Here is a 19,257-nt window from a genome sequence, read left to right as displayed (position 1 = left end):
GAGACTTCGTCTCAAAAAAAAAAAAAGTTTATTTATTTATTTATTTTTTTGAGACAGAGTCTCGCTCTGTCGCCCAGGCTGGCGTGCAGTGGCCGGATCTCAGCTCACTGTAAGCTCCGCCTCCTGGGTTTATGCCATTCTCCTACCTCAGCCTCTGGAGTAGCTGGGACTACAGGCGCCTGCCACCTCGCCCGGCTAGTTTTTTGTATTTTTTTTAGTAGAGATGGGGTTTCACCATGTTAGCCAGGATGGTCTTGATCTCCTGACCTCGTGATCCGCCCGTCTCGGCCTCCCAAAGTGCTGGGATTACAGGCTTGAGCCACTGAGCCCAGCCAAAAAAAGTTTATTTTTAAAAAATCGCATAGTATAAGTGCACTCATTTGGAAACAATGACTTTTTCCACTCTCACATCTAATGAAACAGTTTTATTTAAATTTCTCCATAAGCACCTTCAGCGCACTCATCTAAGCTGTCTGGGTTTTGGATCCGGGTACAGCACCATCCTGGGATCCTCACCTTGAACCCAGAATTGTCTGTGCACCTTTAGATGGTGACCTCCACATAAAGGCACCCAGCATCTTGCTTTTCAAAAGGATCTTCGGCCAGGTTCGGTGGCTCATGCCTGACATCCCAGCACTTTGAGAGGCCAAGGTGGGCAAATTACCTGAGGTCGGGACTTCGAGACCAGCCTGGCCAACATGGTGAAACCCCGTCTCTACTAAAAATACAGAAAAAATTAGCTGGGCTTGGTGGTGGGCACCTGTAGTCCCAGCTACTCGGGAGGCTGAGGCAGGAGAATCGCCTGAACCAAGGAGGCGGAGGTTGCAGTAACCTGAGATCACACCATTGCATACCAGCCTGGGCGACTCAAAAAAAAAAAAAAGAAAGAAAAGGATCTTCAAAAGTTTATTTAAATAATCCTTAATGTACACAGTTATGGCTAAATTTGCATTTCAGTGCTGTTATCTCTCTTCTTGTAACCCAACATAGACTTCTGTCAGCATCCCAGACTAGCATTCATTAATTTTGGGCTAATGTGTCTTCCCTAAATAATATCTTGCTCACAATGAAGCCACTGGGAACAGTTGCTCTGCCATGACTGAAGGAGGAGGCAGGCTGCCTTTTGCGAGGCTGTCAGGGAGGGAATCTCACGTGCTGCGCCTGCCTGTCTTGCTGCTCCTCTGCTTGGTTTTTATCTGCTCCTCCCAGAGAACCTCAGCAATGTGAGGGCAGGAGCCATCTGCCCACCCCAAAGCCCTGGGGGAAGGACTGCCCAGCACAGCTCCAGGGTAAAAGCAGCTCCAGGGTAGAAACCATGGGCCCATGGCCTCTCTGCTATGGGTCCCTCCACCGCCCCGGGCCTGCCGGACAGGTTCCTCCACAGGGTGCCCACTTCCTGTGTGGAGCCTTCTGGACCTGTCTGGTTCCATGTGTACCCACCCCGTCTCCACACACCTGCATGCCATCACTCCCACCTGTCTCTGCTCCTCCCTCCAGGGCCTAGCTGCCAACAGCCCATGCGGGACAGCGCCTGTGGCCGGGACTGAGTCAGCACACACAGACCCGGATGCACAGACTGCCCCAGAGTGACAACGTGATGGCATCCTCAAGCATGTGGAAGACCCATGTCTTTCCAGAGATGTGCACAGAAACGGGAGCCTATTTATTTACTTAGACAAGGGAGGGCTCTGGCCACAGTCAGTCCACATGCCACTCCAGTCGGGCCGCCCAGAGAGGAGGCCTCCATGTCCTTCTCCCCTCCCCATCCCACCTGGGGGCTCCCGTGAGCCCCGAAGTCAGGGCACCTTGAATCTGGAGTCCAGGGGACCCTTCCTGTCTCTCCTCCACAGAGGATTTGGTGTAAGCAGTCGAAGGACCTGGTGTTCTCATTTGTGTGTAAACAAAAATTAAAATTCTAAGCCCCTAACCAAAGGATGGACCCTCCCCTTGGCCAACAACATTCCAAATTATCCAGAAAAACTGCTTCAGGCCATGAGGGGAAGTGGAAATCAGACCAGCCTCATAAACATCAACACAGAGACCTTCAGTCTCTTTGAGTCTGATAAGCATTTCCCAGCTATTCTCTCTGAAGCCTTCTCCCTGGAGGCTTCATTTGCAATAAAACTTTGGTCTCTACAACCTCTCATTTTAGCCCAGGGATTCCTTTCTGTTTGATTCCAGGTCTTTAGGTGGTAACTCTTTTAACCAATGGCCAAACAGAAAATCTTTAAATCTACCTATGACCTGAAGCCCCCCACCTCCTCACGTTGTTCTGCCTTACCAGACTGAACAATGTTACATGTATTGATCAATGTCTCATGTCTCTCTAAAACGTATAAAACTAAGATGTGGGACGGGCATGGTGGCTCACGCCTGTAATCCCAGCACTTTGGGAGGCCGAAGCGGGTGGATCACCTGAGGTCAGGAGTTCGAGACCAGTCTGACCAACATGGTGAAACCCCGTCTCTACTAAACGTACAAAAATTAGCCAGGCGCAGTGGCAGGCGCCTGTAATCCCAGCTACTCCAGAGGCTGAGGCAGGAGAATGGTGAACCTGGGAGGCGGAGCTTGCAATGAGCCGAGATCACGCCACTGCACTCCAGCCTGGGCGACAGACAGAGACTCTGTCTCAAAAACAAACAAACAAAATAAAAACAAGTTGTGCCCCAACACCTTGCGTGCCATCAGGACTGCCTGAGGCTGTGTCACAGGAGTGTCCTTAACTTTGGCAAAATCAACTTTCTAAGTTGGCCAGGTGCGGTGTCTCACGCCTGTAATCCCAGCACTTTGGGAGGCCAAGGCAGGCGGATCATTTGAGGTCAGGAGTCTGAGACTGGCCTGGCCAAATTGGTGAAACCCCATTTCTACTAAAAATACAAAAATTAGCCAAGCGTGGTGCCGCATGCCTGTAATCCCAGCTACTCAGGAGGCTGAGGCAGGGAGGGCAGAGGTTGCAGTGAGCCGAGATCGTGCCATTGCACTCCAGCCTGGGTGACAGAATAAGACTCCGTCTCAAAAAATAAAATAAAATAAAATAAAATATTTATATCATATGTATTATGATATTGTATACAATATATATAATATATAATAGTATAAATATATGTATATATGTATGCATATATTAGTGACCAACACATGTACAGTATACACGCGCCCACATGTACATGATAGTACCACATATATACACGTGTACATATATACACATGTACATATATGTATACATATATACACGTGTACACATATATACACGTGTACATATATATGTGTATATATACATATATATACACATGTACATATATATGTATATATATGTATATAAAAAACAAACTTTCTAAATCAATTGAGGCCAGGCAAGTGGCTCACGCCTGTAATCCCAGCACTTTGGGAGGTCGAGGTGATTGGAACACTTGAGGTCAGGAGTTTAAGAGTAGCCTGGCCAACATGGTGAAACCCCTCAAAAATACAAAAAAAAACCTAGGCGGGGTGATGCGCACCTGTAATCCCAGCTACTTGGGAGGCTGTAAAAAGTAAAGTAGATGTTCGTCTTCAAAGACTTTCCTCCCCGTCTAATTAGGAATAAATAGCAACTTCTCTTAGAAGCAAAATTTATTCAAAGACCTGTGCTAACATTCTTAACTATCTGCTAGCTGTAATAAAGAAATCAATGTACTTTACTTTCTTAGCTCCCACAATTTAGCCTAATATTTGCCCTGGCATGCTTATACTGGTCCAAGCAAGCATTAGTTCAAAGCCTGTTCTTCTTCATTGTTTGAAGGTGTTTTTACCTTTCTCAGCATTCCACAAGTTACTTCCTCCTTCTTTGTTCTCCTCTGCCCTTGCCTCTTTTAAAAAGTTCTAAGTTGCAGCCAATCGGGACAAATACACAATGTGAAGTCCTGTTCCAGACAATGGAAACTAGACACAGCAGGAGGGTGGGTGCGTAGGGTTATAAATTATCCTCTCTCCTTGTTTGGTGTACTCTCGTGGCAAAACTGCTGGCAAGTGTACCCTTTCTGCAGGAAGTAAAAATGGCCTTGCTGAGTAAATTAAATTTATTTTCAAGTGCTATTTCTTTACGGCACTGGGGAACAAGCATTTCAAACAAGGCTGAGGCAGGAGAATCGTTTGAACCGGGGAGGTAGAGGTTGCAGTGAACTGAGATCTCACCACTGCACTGCAGCCTGGGTGACAGAGTGAGACTCTTGTCTCAAAAAAAAAAAAAAAAAGAAGAAGAATTTGTGTGTGTGTGTGTGTAGGGTTTAAAAAGTTATCCAATATTGTGTACATTGTGTGATCAGGTATCCACTTTCTTATCCACATGGTGTGGAATTAGTGTGTGTGTGTTATAAAATGAGCATGTGTTAAATCAGAGACTTAAAGTGCCTGAGATTTTGCTCTGCTCACAAGCTAACAAGCTGATCAGCCAGTTTCACACATACATGGACATGGGAAAGATTAGCTCCTGTCAGAACCAAAAGCATTCACCACTCCTGGCAATGGCAGTCGCCGATCCCGTCCCCAATCCCGTCCCCATGTCTCAGGCTCGGACCATGCAGGTAGAACCTGGACAGGCAGCGGGTGCATGTTGGGGAAGTTGGGGAAGAACCCCGTTCTCTTATCCTTTTTTTTTTTTTTTTCCAACGGAGTCTCGCTCTGTCGCCCAGGCTGGAGTGCAATGGCACGGACTCAGCTCACTGCAACCTCCCCGTCTTGGGTTCAAGCAATTCTCCTGCCTCAGCCTCCTGCGTAGCTGGGATTACAGGCATGTGCCACCACACCCAGCTAAGTTTTGTATTATTAGTAGAGATGGGGTTTCACCACGTCGGCCAGGCTGGTCTCGAACTCCTGACCTCAGGTGATCCACTCGCCTCGGCCTCCCAAAGTGCTGGGATTACAGCCGTGTGGCTGCTGGGGGCCTCCACATCCTCCCTTCCAGAGAGACAAACCTGGTCCCTTCTCTGGAGTGTAAGTAAGCCTTCTCCAGGGACAGAGGTGGGGGGGGTGTTGTGCGGGTGGAGGAGGTCTTTGTCCTTTCTGTCCCGAAACGTCTCCAGAGAGGGAGACTTCCTGAGCCTCACTACCCTAAGGCATCTCCAGAACAAACATCCTTTTTTTTTTTTTGAGACGGAGTCTTGCTCTGTTGTCCAGGTTGGCGTGCAGTGGCACAATCTTGGCTCACTGCAGCATCTGCCTCCTGAGTTCAAGCAATTCTCCTGCCTCAGCCTCCCAGAGCAGCTGGAATTACAGGCACCTGCCAATACATCTGGCTAATTTTGTATTTGTAGCAGAGACAGGGTTTCACCATGTTGGCCAGGCTGGTCTTGAACGGACCTCAAGTGATCCGCCTGCCTCAGCCTCCCAAAGTGCTGGGATTACAGACACGAGCCACCGCGCCCGGCCTGGACAAACATTCTTAACGTGGTTTCAGTGACTCTGAGGACCTGGACCGTGGAGAAACACGAGGTGTGGAGAATTGCCTCCCAACAGGGTCTAGCCTGCTTTAAGACTTTGAGATGGAAGCCTGGCACAGTGGCTCACGCTGGTAATCCCAGCACTTTGGGAGGCCGAGGCGGGCGGATCACGAGGTCAAGAGATAGAGACCATCCTGGCTAACATGGTGAAAACCTGCCTCTATTAAAATACAAAAGTTAGCCGGGTGTGGTGGTGGGCGACTGTAATCCCAGCTACTCGGGAGGCTGAGGCAGGAGAATCGCTTGAACCCGGGAGGCGAAGGTTGCATGGGCCAAGATCGTGCCATTGTACTCCAGCCTGGGCAATAGAGCAAGACTCCATCTAAAAAAAAAAAAAAAAGAAAAAAAGACTTTGAGATGGGTATTTAATTTTTTTGCATATGGGTGTCTTGTGGTATCTTTTGGCAGGTAGGTATTGTGTGTGTTTGTGTGCACACAGCTGTGTATAGTGTACGTGTCTAATTTTTCTATAGGTATGACTGATATCTAACCTTTTGTGTATTGCGTGGCGTAACTACTGTGTGTATATTATCAAGTTTTTATTGACTATGTTGGAAATGAGCATCTATTTTTGTTTTTTGGTTTTTTTTGAGATGGGGTCTCGCTCTGTCACCCAGGCTGGAGTGCAGTGGCGGCATCTCAGCTCACTGCAACCTCCACCTCCTGGGTTCAAGTGATTCTCCTGCCTCAGCCTCCAGAGTAGCTGGGATTACAAGTGTCCACACCATGTCTTGGCTAATATTTGTATTTTTAGTAGAGACGGGGGTTTGCCATGTTGGCCAGGCTGGTCTGGAACTTCTGACCTCAGGTGATCCACCCATCTCGGCCTCCTAAAGTGCTGCACTTATAAGTGTAAGCCACCGCACCTGACCAATTTTTTTCTTTTTAAGGTTGTTTTGGCTATTCTGAGTCCCCTGAATTTCCATATAAATTTTAGGATCAGCTTGTCAATTTCTGGAAAAAGCTCACTAGGACTTTGATATAGATTGTGTCAAATGATGAGGTTGGAAGACACCTTAACGATATTGTCTTCCCACCATGGATGCAGGAGATCTTTCCATTTACTTAGATCTTCTTTAGATTATTTTGGTCATGGTTTGTAGTTGTAGCCTTCAGAATATTTGTTTTGCATTCTTTGGCTACATTTATTAGTAAGTTGCTTTTTAAAATTATTAGACTTTATGTTTCAGAGCAATTTTAGGTTTATGGAAAAATCTATCAGAAAGTATGGCGTTGGCACATACCCCTCTCCCCCAAACCCTGCGCTCTACTTCCCCATTATTTACATCTTGCATGAGTTTGGTACCTTTGTCATGATTGATGAACCGATATTGACACGTTCTTCTTAATTGAAGTGCATCCTGAAGCCCACACTGGCTGCTCTTTGTGTGGTGTGTTCCGTTGGTTAGTTAGTTAGTTAGTTTGTTTGTTGGAGACAGAGTCTCCCTCTGTCACCCAGGCTGGAGTGCAGTGGTACGATCTCGGCTCACTGCAATCTCCGCCTCCCGGGTTCAAGCGATTCTCCTGCCTCAGCCTCCCAAATAGCTAGAATTACAGGCGTGTGTCACCATGTCCGGCTAATTTTGGTATTTTTAGTAGAGATGGTTTTGCCATGTTGGCCAGGCTGGTCTCGAACTCCTGACATCAAGTGATCTGCCTGCATCAGCCTCCCAAAGTGCTGGGATTACAGGTGTGAGCCACCGTGCCTGACCATTGACATTCGATTTTTAACATACACAATTAATTGCACATTCTTCCAAGAGAGGCCAAGGGCATGCAGCGTCTCCAGGCTCTTCTGAGCAGCCTGGGCTTTAGAGTGTGCTCCCTGCTCACCACACCACACGCAGCTTTCTGGTGGTCATTACTGAGTGTTAGTTTTGTGTAAAAACACACACACACAGGCCGGACACGGTGGCTCACACCTGTAATCCCAGCACTTTGAGAGGCCGAAGTGGGTGGATCACCTGAGGTCAGGAGGTCGAGACCAGACTGACCAACATGGTGAAACCCCGTCTGTACTAAAATACAAAATTAGCCAGGCGTGGTGGTATGTGCCTGTAATCCCAGCTACTCAGGAGGCTGAGGCAGGAAATCGCTTGAACCCAGAAGGCAGAGGTTGCAGTGAGCCGAGATTGCCCCACTGCACTCCAGCCTGGGGGACAAGAGCGAGACTCCGTCTCACAACAAACACAACAAAAAACCACACACACACACACAGAGACACACACACTGACACACACAGACACACACACTGACACACACAGACACACACACACACACACATAGATGAACGACTGGAGTTATTTCTCCGTCGATGGTTAAATAATACTTGGGTTCAGTTATTGGTGATGTGCCGGCTGCTCGGGGTCCGGCTCTTCTGACTCTTCTGTGGGCGTCCTGCCTCCCCATATCCAGCATCCTACCAGGCGTCTGAGCATGTTCCTAGCACAATGTTTGCATCTCGACCTGCAGAGTCATGTGAGTCCTCCAGTCTGAAGCTCCTCGCACTCTGTCTTCCTCTGCTCTTGTGGGATCGTTACATCTGCGATTTCAGCCCTGTCTGGCTCCCCTGTGCTTCTGTGGCTTCCCTGCCGCCCTGTCCTCAGCACCGTCACTTACAGCTCCACCAAGCTCTTCAACTGGTTTGTGAGTTACCTCACTGACTAGTTTTCATGTGTGTCCAGGACTATAAATTTTATTTCCAAGATTTCTACCTGGTTGATTGAAACAGGCATTCATTGATGCGTTCACTCTGAACAAACTCCCATGAGGCCTCCTCTGCAGGGCACCTGTGGGCACTTCCAGCTCCCAGAGGGGTCTGGCGTCTGGAGGGAGAAACAGAAGGAGACCGAAGGGCGCCTGAGGTGGGCGGGTGGCACAGGCAGCAAGCGAGGGCGGCAATCTTTTTTTTTTTTTTTGAGACGGAGTCTTGCTCTGTCGCCCAGGCTGGAGTGCAGTGGTGCGATCTCGGGCTCACTGCAACCTCTGCCTCCTGGGTTCAAGCGATTCTCCTGCCTCAGCCTCGCGGGTAGCTGGGATTCCAGGTGCCCACCACCTCGCCTGGCTAGTTTTTTGTGTGTATTTAGTAGAGATGGGGTTTCACCATGTTGGCCAAGCTGGTCTCAAACTCCTGACCTCAGGTGATCTGCCCACTTTGGCCTCCCAAAGTGCTGGCATTATAGGCGTGAACCACCGGGCCCGGCTGATTTTCAGCATTACCAAATATCTAGTCAGTGTCTGTCGCCACGAATGTTGCATAATATGCTTTGTTTTGTTTACAGTTTGTGTGACTCAGGATCCAAATCAAGCCGCAGGTCTACACTCACTTCCCTTCGACTGTCGTTTCTCTCACCATATCTTCAATCCCCTGCACATCAATTGTGGAAGAAACAGTTCGTAGTCCTGAGAGTTTCTGCTTACATTCCAAGGTGTCTCCTGCCTGTCCCTGAATCCCATAAATCCATGTGAGACCCGGAAGCCTGATCAGTGTCTTAGTGCAGGTCCCCAAGAAGCAGAGCCTGAGCTAAGGGGGTTGGGCTGGGTGGGGCTGGGAGCTTTCCTCAGGCGACCACCTTAGGGAGTCAGAAAGGGGCAGAGAGTGTGAAACGGAAAGAAACAGCAACGTTGAAGAAAATGTGCATAGCAGGGCTGCCTGAGTCCCAGGGAGAGCTCCCCCTGCACTGTGGGCCCCAGGTGCTCCCCTCACTCTTGCCAGAGAAGGCCTGGGACAGAGATCTACTGGGGACCTCCTAGGGGCAGCCGAGGGGCAAGCCTGGGTGGTGGGACGGAGCACCTACTGTACCTGTATTCAGGGTACAATTTTTTTTTTTTTTTTTTTTGAGACGGAGTCTCCCTCTGTTGCCCAGGCTGGAGTGCAGTGGCGCGATCTCGGCTCACTGCAAGCTACACTTCCCGGGTTCACACCATTCTCCTGCCTCAGCCTCCCGAGTAGCTGGAACTGCAGGTGCCTGCCACTATGCCCGGCTAATTTTTGTATTTTTAGTAGAGACAGGGTTTCACTGTGTTAACCAGGATGGTCTTGATCTCCTGACCTCGTGATCCACCCGCCTTGGCCTCCCAAAGTGCTGGGATTCCAGGCGTGAGCCACCGCACCCGGCTTCAGGGTAGATTTTTAAGCAAGATCTCATTGTAGTCATTGTTGCTGTCCTACCAGGAGGCACATGATGTCCGGCCGTCTCTCTGGTAATGTTCTGGTAATGTTCACATCAATGACAGTTGTTACCCGTGTCATTATCTTACTGGGGCTGTGGAAGGGGGAGAATTTATTCTATAATTTCTTCATTTACCAGCTGCAATGTTCCTAGAGAGAAGCAAGCACTCACCAGGTCTTTGGTTGCCCCGAGGTGCAATGTGCATAAGGGAAGATGAGCGGCTGGTTGACCCCTACCCTTCACCAGTTTCGTAAATAACAAGCTGGCGCCCCAGAGCCCGTCCACAGCATCTTTGTAAGAGGCATTCGTGGTGTAAGCGTCCTTGGTGTGCTTCAATCAGTGGCTCCAGTCGTGGCCAGCGCAGGTCTCTTTGGGTGGCCTCAGGTCCTGCTGTCCTCACAGCTCCTGTTTCCTCGTCCATCTCCTGATCCACTTCCAGGCACATTCAACCCTCCTCTTGCTCCTGGAGCCTCTGAAACAGTGACAGCTGCTTCTACACACAGACTTCATTCTGCACCCGCGTGGTTTCCAGGCCAGCTTCCACTGACGGGGTTCCTTCCTTATCACGAGTCATATTTTCCTCTTTGCACGTCCGATAACTTTCAATTCGATGCAGGTGTTGTTCACTTTCCCTGTTGAGTTCTGAGTATATTTGCATCCCCACTAAATATCCCTGTGCTTTGCACTGTACAAAGTCAAGTTATCTGGAGACACATTGGTCTTCTCCAGCCTTCTGAGCTTTTGAGTCTGGACCAGCGCAGACTGCTCCTGTCCCACAGCTGACCGCCCTGCCTGGTGCCCCTGGGGCCACGAGGACATCCTAGGGCCGGTGGGAGTGCAAAGACTTCCAGCCCTGTTCTGCCAGCTTCTTTCCGGAGTCCTTCCCAGCTCCGGACAGCTCCCGCATGCCTGCCCCATCCTGGAGCTCTGGCTGTGGGGAGTCCCTCCTCTCTGTCCCTGCCCCGTGGACTCTGGTGCATGGGCCTCTCTGACTTCCAGCTTTGCCTCCTCTGCCCCAGCTCCTCTCCCTGAGTTGCAGCCAGGAGCCTTCCTTTAGGCCTCGCCCCATTCGCTTCTCTCTCAGGGACCATGTCCCATACTCCCTGATGCTCGGTGTCTGAAGATCATTGGATGTATTTTGTCCACTGTTTCAGCTGCTTTGGGAAGGAGGGTAAACTCACGCCCTGCACACACATGGTGATGGCACAGAGATTGAGGCTCTGAGCTTTGCCTCCACCTGGTGTGAAAATATGTTATCTTCTGGCTTTGCAGTCTGTGCTGCCCATCTCAGTTTTGATCTGCTTTGTAGTTCTACATGTCTCATGAGGGAATTCAGGGAGATACAAAATTCTTTTATTTTTTATTTTTTTTTGAGACGGAGTCTCGCTCTGTCGCCCAGGCTGGAGTGCTGTGGCCGGATCTCGGCTCACTGCAAGCTCCGCCTCCCGGGTTCCCGCCATTCTCCTGCCTCAGCCTCCCAAGTAGCTGGGACTACAGGCACCCGCCACGTCGCCCAGCTAGTTTTTTGTATTTTTTAGTAGAGACGGGGTTTCACCGTGTTAGCCAGGATGGTCTCGATCTCCTGACCTCGTGATCCGCCCGTCTCGGCCTCCCAAAGTGCTGGGATTACAGGCTTGAGCCACCGCGCCCGGCCATGATACAAAATTCTTGCTACTGCCACCATCTTCCCAGAATCCACAATGATTTATTTATTTATTTTATTTTGAGACAGGGTCTTCGTCTGTCATCTGGGCTGGAGTGCAGTGGTGCAATCTCAGCTCACTGCAACTTCCACCTGCCAGGCTCAATCTGTCCTCCCACCTCAACCTCCCAAGGAGCTGGGGCCACAGGACCACCACCACGCACCACCGTGCCCAGCTACTTGTTGTTGTTTTAGGAGAAATAGGGTTTCGCCACGTTGCTCAGGCTGGTCTTGAACTCCTGGGTTCAAGTGATCCACCAGTCTTGGCCTCTCAAAGTGCTGGGGTCATAGGCATGGGCCACTGCACCTGCCTATTTTTATTTTTTAACTTTTTATTTTTTTAAGAGATAGGGGCCAGGCATGGTGGCTCAGAATCCCAGCACTTTGGGAGGCCGAGATAGGTGAACCACTTGAGGTTAGGAGTTCGAGACCAACCTGGCCAACATGCCAAGACTCCATCTCTACTAAAAATTCAAAAATTAGCTGGGCGTGGTGGCTCATGCCTGTCATCCCGGCTACTAGAGAGAGGGTGAAGCAAGAGAATTGCTTGAACCCGGGAGGTAGAGGCTGCAGTGAGCCGAGATCGTGCCACTGCACTCCAGCCTAGGCGACAGTGTGAGACTGTATTAAAAAAAAAAAAAAAAAAGAGATGGGGTCTCACTATGTTATTCCAGGCTTGTCACAAACTCCTGCGCCCAAGCAATCCTCCTGCCTCAGCCTCCCAAAGTGCTGGGACTAGACGCGTGAGCCGCATTGGCTTCCACAAAGCATTTTTAGCACAGGCAAATGGGTAGAATGTTCAATGGTAAATGGGTAGAACTTCAATAGTCCCTGCTCCCGGTAAATGGCAGCAGCTGTGTGCCCTTTTCTCATCTCACAGGAGAGCATATCCTGGATACTGGAGGTCACTCTGTAACAGCATGTGGTGCCATCTGTCTCTTCTTTATCAGCTAACCAAGGTGTGGAGGTTTAAGAGTATATCCGATAAACCGTGTGGATGGCCATGTTTTCAATTTTTCTGTTATACATTATGCTGCAATTAATAGTCTTGGTCACCCATCTTTTTTATTCCTGCCATTTATCTCTGGAATAAAGTCCTACTTGGGGGCTGCTGGGCTGAAAGATAAATGCCCATGTACTTTGCTGGATACTGTCAAATGCTCCTCTGCTCCCACCACTCATGTCTGAGAGCCCTGTTTCCTGACAGTCTTGCCAACAAGGTAAATGAGTGTCAGGGAGAGCCCTGGGCGGAGTGAGCTTGGGGAAGCAGGCAGAGGTGGGAGCAGCAGAGGTGGGAGCAGGGACCTCAGAGGAGGTCCTTATCATCATGTGCTGGGCGGAGTGCTCCCACCTGGATGTGATGGGACCTGCTGGTTGGCCGCTTTGTTCAGGATAGACTGGGGGTGGGGGGCCCAGGCCTGTGGCACCAACTCCAGCAGGACAGGGCGGGTTTGGCCCAGAGAAGCCTTGGAAAGCCATGGCTGGATGATGGGAAGTTTCCAAGACAGAGCTGGCAGGACTTCCTGATGAGCTGGAGGCTGGAAAACAGGAGGAACTGGGAACCAGTCCACATGTCTGTACCCCAGCAACAGAAAGGGTGGTGACAAAGGCAGTTGGATTTACCCCACAAAGTCCTGGAGCATTTGGTTGAGATATGGGGGTGGGAGCAGACGCCTGATGTGTTTAAGAGAGAACTCCAGGAGGGAAACTGGAGAAAGAGCTCTGAAGAGTGATGCTGTGAAGACAGCAGAGAAGCACAGGGTCCAGAGAGCTCTTTCTGTTCTGCTCTGTCCTTAAGGATGGGCAGCCCCTCTGCAAGTTTGTGAGTGACTAGAATGATCCACCAGAGAGGCACCTGATAGCCCTAGGAGGCCCTAGTGACTGGGCGGGCGGGGAGGGAGGAAAAGCACCCTGGGGAAGGTTGGGGCCCCCCGGGGGGGGGGACAGGGGCCTCCCCTCTCCCCCAGTCTGCTTGTGCCATGATTTTTGCCTCCTTTCTTTACAGCTCTACTGAGGAATACGTACATGTAACATGTGCACACGCCTGAACTCACACAGGACAACACACACTGCCAACACCCTAGGCTTCTTTGGCCCCTACGGCCCCACCCTCGGGCCTTGGTTGAGTGAGGTCCCTGGAGGGTGCAGGTGGGAGACCTGGCTGGCTGCCGATGGGCCACAGATGGCCGGTGTGGGCATGAGAGGAAGAGGGTACAGAGGACTCCAGGGTCTTGCCTCAGGACTGGCGGTGGGGGCTGGGGGGTTGCTGGGGTACACAGCAGACTCAGAAGGGCCTGGGGAAGCCATCCTGCCATGTGGCGTTTGAGGTTCCTAATGACATTCAGCAGAAACAGAGCTGGACACAGGAGCCCAGGGCTCAGGGTCAAGGTCCGGGCACCACTGGCAGCCACCCAGGAGAGTAGTGGGCCCCCCAGAGGTAGGGTCTGCACCTCCCTGAGGAGGGGCCTGGGGCCTGGAGTGAGTTCTGAACTGCAGCTTACCGCTCTGCCTCTTCCTGGGGCCACCACACACAGTCCAGAACCGCTCCTGGCCTGCTGGCCACACCCCCTTGCACTTCAGCACCAATACCTTGCCCCTGCCCTCCTTCCAGGATGACCCTCCAGCCCTCCCCTCCACATCTGGGGCCTGCCTCCTCCAACTGAAAACAGCAGTCAGGGCTCTTGTAGAGGGCCAGCACCCCAGCACCCCAATCCCAGACAGCCCTCTCCAATGGGCCCCTCCCCTGCACTGGGCCACCCCTTGGCTCCACAGAGCCCTCCCTGCCTCCCCTCCCGCGGGGGCGGCAGCGGCCACATTTAGTCTCTCTCCTTCACAGCAGCACACCTGGGAATGCTGTGCACATTCACATCTCTGCTTTCTGCACTCCTCCCACCCCAATAACGCACCCACCCAGTGCTGGAGGTTTCAGCAGGCCACCAGCCCTTCTCAGGCCCCTCTCAGCGCGGACTCAAGCTGCTTCCCCATGCCCTGCGCCATACCTGGGCCCTGGGCCCTGGGCCGCCTGCCCGGTGGCTGCGCCCGGGATCCGACTCTGGACTTCTCTATGTGGACGGTCGCGGGGCCACTCCCTCAGACCCCCTCTCCAGGCGGCACGAGCTAAGGACTCCCCACTCCTGCTCCACGCCCGCACCCCACAGCCTTGCAGCGACTCCCCCTGGACCTGCAGGGCCTCGCCTCTCCCCAAGCATCCTCCACACTGCCCGGCGCCCCGCCGCCCGGAACCTCGGTAGTCTAGCTTCCCAACCAAGACCCAGCCTGCCCGCACGTCCTGGGCCGCCCGCCCAGACCCCGCAAACCTGGAGACACTAGGACCCCGCAGGACTGCAGGCCCGCCTCAAACCCGCACGCGCTCGCCCAGTCCGTCCTGAAGCTGGGCATAATCCTAAATGCAAGCCTATCCTTAGACCAGACCCTAACCCCTGACCCTGACCCCACCCCTGACCCTGACCCTAACCGTAAAACCAACCCTAACCCCTAATACTGACCCGAACCCTAAACCCGGTCCTAACGCTGACTCTAACCCCTAACCCTGACCCTAACGCCGACCCCTAACCCTGCCGGGAGGGCGCTCAGTCCCGGCTCCCAGAAAGGACAGCAGCACCCCGACCGGACGGCACCCCCGGAGGGATCCGGACTTGAGGACTCCACTGCTCCAGCGCGCCAGCTCACGAGCTTCCAGGACCCGGCGGGCCCCTGAGCGCAGCGCGGCCCGGTAGCTCTCCTGACCACGCCCCTCGTGGCCCCGCCCTATTCCCCGCCCCTGCCCCTCGCACCCGGCGGGTCCCTTCCCGGAGTCCAGGCCCGACGCGCCTGCGCCCTCTGACCACGCCCCTCCCCGCCCCTATCCCCGCCCCTTATCCTCGGCCCCGCCCACGCCCCTTGCGGCGGGGTGGGAGCCCAGCCGCACACCGCGCATGCTCCGAGCGCGGCGCCCCCGACGCGGCGTTCGGCTCCGCTCGGGCATTTCCGCCTCTTTGTTTTAAACTCCGGACGGGCTTTTTTCTCCTCCTCTTGGGGGGGACCCAGAGGGAGCGGCGCCCCCTCCCCGCCTCCGGCGCGGACCCCGCGTGCGCCTTGCTCGCCCGCAGCCCGGAGACCGCAGGTCAGTGAGTCCGCCCCGCCTGGCCTGGGCCCGCGGCGCCCGGTCCTCAGGCTGCGGCCTCGGCCCGTGTCCGGCCCGGAAGGCTCCGAACCCGGGGCCCGCGCTCCGGCGTCCCTGTCGGCCTGGCCCGGGAAGCGCTTGGCAGGCCCCGGAGAGGGCTGGAGCCCGGGAGGGCCGGCACCCCAGCCCAGGAAGGACTCCGGGAGGTCGAAGACCCCAGCCCAGGCAGGACCCCGGGAGGGCCAAGACCCCAGCCCAGGCAGGACCCCGGGAGGGCTGGGACTCCAACCCAGGCAGGACTCCGGGAGGTCGAAGACCCCAGCCCAGGCAGGACTCCGGGAGGACTAGACCCCAGCCCAGGCAGGACCCCGGGAGGGCAAGACCCCAGCCCAGGCAGGACCCCGGGAGGGCTGGGACTGCAGCCCAGGCAGGACGCAGGGAAGGCAAGACCCCCGCCCAGGCAGGACCCCGGGAGGGCAAGACCGCAGCCCAGGCAGGACGCAGGGAGGGCAAGACCTCAGCCCAGGCAGGACCCCGGGAGGGCAAGACCGCAGCCCAGGCAGGACGCAGGGAGGGCCAAGACCCCAGCCCAGGCAGGACCCCGGGAGGGCCAAGACCCCAGCCCAGGCAGGACGCTGGGAGGATGAAGACCCTAGACCAGGCAGGACCCAGGGAGGGCTGGGACCCCAGGAGGGTGGGGACCGCAGCCCAGGCAGGACCTGAAGAGAGTTGGGCTCTGGGACTGCCAGGACCCCCAGAGTGCCAGGACACCATGACAGGTCATCCAGGAGGGTCTGACCCTGGGACAGGTCACCGAGAAGGACTGGGACCCCAAGATGGGTCACCAAGGAGGGTCAGACCTGGCCACCTGGCTGGGCCCAGGGAGGGCTAGGACCCTGGGAAGAATCACGGAGAAGGGCCAGATCTAGGGACCAGGCAGAACCCAAAGAATGCCGGGACCCTAGAATAGGTTCCCCAGGAAGGTCCTGCCTTAATGTGGGTCACAGACGAGGGCCAGGACCCCATGACCATCACTCAGGAGGACCTGACCCTGCAGCAGTCCTGTGAGTCCTGTGAGCACTGCTCGGACCCTGAGACCACCCCATCTCCTCTGGGGGGCTGGGACCCCTGAGACAGCCCTATCTCCCCCGGAGGCTCAGACCCCGAGACAGCCCTGTCTCCCCCGGAGGCCCGGACCCCGAGACAGCCCTGTCTCCCCCGGAGGCTCGGACCCTGAGACAGCCCTGTCTCCCCCGGGAGCCAGGACCCTGAGACTGGACAGAGAGAAGGGCTCCTGACATGGACAGGCTCCTAGATGACCAGGACCTCAAATGGGGTCACTTAGGGTCAGGACAGTGGTGTGGACGGGGAAGAAGACTAGGCTCTCAAGGAGGACCTGATGAGAGCTGGAACTTCCAGACAGGTCCTCAGAGGGTAGGGACTCCTGAACAAGTCACTGAGGAGCATGTAGACCCCAAGACTAGACTATAAGGAGTACTGGGACCCTGGGAGGGGGGCTCCAGCAGTGTCCTGAATCTGCCCAGCCCCTTCAGCTGGACGCACCTGCTGTGAAGGCCAGGCATCTGGCATCCTGGTACCCGAGGCCCTTTCCATGAGATCCTGGGCCAGCCCCACAGCCCCTGCACACCAACTGCCTAGGTGGTTCCTGGGGCAGGTATGAGCCAGGGGCTTCAGGGTTCTAGGAGCTCCCAGCCTACAGGCTCCATGCCTCAGGCTGGCACTGTGCTCTCCCCTCTCAGCCCCTTGTCCGGGGCTGCTGTCCTGTCCTTGCCTTGGCCATGGTCTGTGTCCAACACCTTCAACCCCTCCTGCCCCTCTCCCCATCTTGAAGGTCACATGAGTGCCCCGCTTCCTCAGCATAGAGGCGATTCCTGTGTCCGGGAGACTTGGAGGAGGGGTGAGGTCTGAGCTGGGATGTGGAATCCTGGGCATATTTTGGGGACAGCTGGTCCAAGTCAGGAAAGCTGGAGCAGGCAAGGCTATTTCCCACTCCCTCTCCAGTAAGGGAGGAATTGAAAGGATCGTGGTGGTGTGGTAGGGGGGGTGGTTTATTTCTCTGAAACCTTTGAATCAGCGTTTCATCGAGAACTGGTGGGTGTTCTCCTTTAATTTGGAAGTGGTCATGAAAAAGTGGGGTGCAGTTTTTATACTGCATGAGGTATTCAGAAGCGAGCGATCTATGCTGTCCTTTGACTAGGGAAGGGTTGTCTAGTGAGATCTTGTCAAGGGCGTTTCAAGAAGGTGGTCATCCCAGGAACCCTGCTCCCAGGGGGCGCCGTGTGGCTGCTCCGTGTGCCGCACGTTTTCCAAAAGAGTGAATGATGCATGAACGAGTGAATGAAAGGCAGGATCGCTCTCAGGCACATCCCCTCGGATTAGGCGTGCGGGCTTGCCTGGAAGTTGGGCAATAAGATGAGGTGTAACCGTAAAACTCTGAGCTATCTGGACTCCCAAGAGAGACCCTGTGAATTAGATGGTTCGGGATTTCATCTCTGCCACAACTTCACTTCTTGGTTACTTAGGAGAAAACCGTGTTAGGTTTTCAGCTTAACATTTCGGGGTACTCAGTGTCAGCCACATTGTGTCCCCGCACGGTCAGCCTGGGCCTAGAAGCTTTTACTCGCCCAGTGTAACCACAAGGGACCTTTTTACTCAACATTTCCTTCCGATTTGCTCTTTTGGCATATCCTTTACTGTTTTTTAAACTTCATTTGCTTTGTGAAATTGTGGAGAGGCTTGTGAAGCTGAGTGTTCAGGTTTGTTTGGGTCTGTGCTGTCTGGTTCCCAGGTTTTTAGAGGTGTGGCTGTGCTGAGTGGCTGTATTATTTATATATTGCTGTGCGGCAGATTACCCCAGAACCCATGACTTAAACTAACAGTCCGATAGTACTGTCTGTGGGTCGGGACTGCAGGCAGGCTTTGGCTCAGGGACCTCCCATCTGGGGTTGTGTCTCCTCTGAAGGCTGGACTGGGGAACGTCCGCATCCAGGCTGTGTCATGTGACTGTGGGCTGGAGACCTCAGTTCCTTTCTCTATATGGCAGCTCTGAGGGAGTCCATGCCAAGTCAGAGAGGGACAGGAAGGACGTCCCAGTCTTTGTGGAGTGACATTCTTCCACTTTTGCCAAATTCTCTTTGCCAGGAGTCATTAGGCCCCTACACACTTGAGGGGAGGGGACTCCAAAATGGTGAGCATATGATGGGCAGATGGGGTCACGGGAACACCTTAAAGCCTGCACAGCACGGCGGTACTGTGAGCCTGGCACCTGTCAGAGCACCGGAGAGACATCCTGTAAGTAAATCAGCGATCACATGTGGAGTCACGTATTAAGACGAGGATGTGACCATTCAGCTGTCTCTTTAATTGGTGTGGGTTCCTCCAGTGTCACCGTCATGACTGAGATATTTGTGATGTGTAAAGGAAGATAAATTACAGATAGAAAAGATTCTTAGGAATTAACTTGCAATTTGGAATACCAGTAGCAAGCCATAAGACCCCCACAAATTAAATTGCAGGGTGTGTGTCACTGATGTCAAATTCTTTCCGACAGCTTCAGGTGCGATGATTGTACTTGTTCCCAGAGTCCCCTCATTTTCTTCATGCCAGTGATTTTGCTTCAGAAATTATCAACCGACTTCTGTTAAGTTTTCCTAAACCATTTTAAATATGTGGGGGAAATGTTTTTACTGGTTACGGTAGACCTTGTGCACGCGGTTATTTGTGACTTCATAAAAATGCCGTAGGAGACATGAGACCCTGACTATG

At 53.3% G+C, this 19,257-nt stretch overlaps 1 protein-coding gene across 2 annotated transcripts in view; it reads left to right on the top strand.

The window, feature by feature from the left end:
- The first annotated feature begins 15,240 nt into the window (after window positions 1-15,240).
- Window positions 15,241-19,257, top strand: part of PCGF3 (polycomb group ring finger 3) — a 65,589-nt gene continuing 61,572 nt past the window's right edge. The window contains exon 1 of one of the 2 annotated variants that reach the window (XM_017865421.1): window positions 15,241-15,471. The gene's annotated coding sequence lies outside the window, so the exon portion shown is untranslated. The remainder of the gene's footprint in view (window positions 15,472-19,257) is intronic. The other variant, XM_017865420.1, reaches the window with a different exon arrangement.

This window comes from Rhinopithecus bieti, unplaced genomic scaffold, assembly GCF_001698545.2.
Source record: "Rhinopithecus bieti isolate Rb0 unplaced genomic scaffold, ASM169854v2 scaffold_79532, whole genome shotgun sequence".
In the NCBI taxonomy this organism is placed as follows: Eukaryota; Metazoa; Chordata; class Mammalia; order Primates; family Cercopithecidae; genus Rhinopithecus; species Rhinopithecus bieti.
This window is presented reverse-complemented; position numbering and strand designations above follow the sequence as displayed.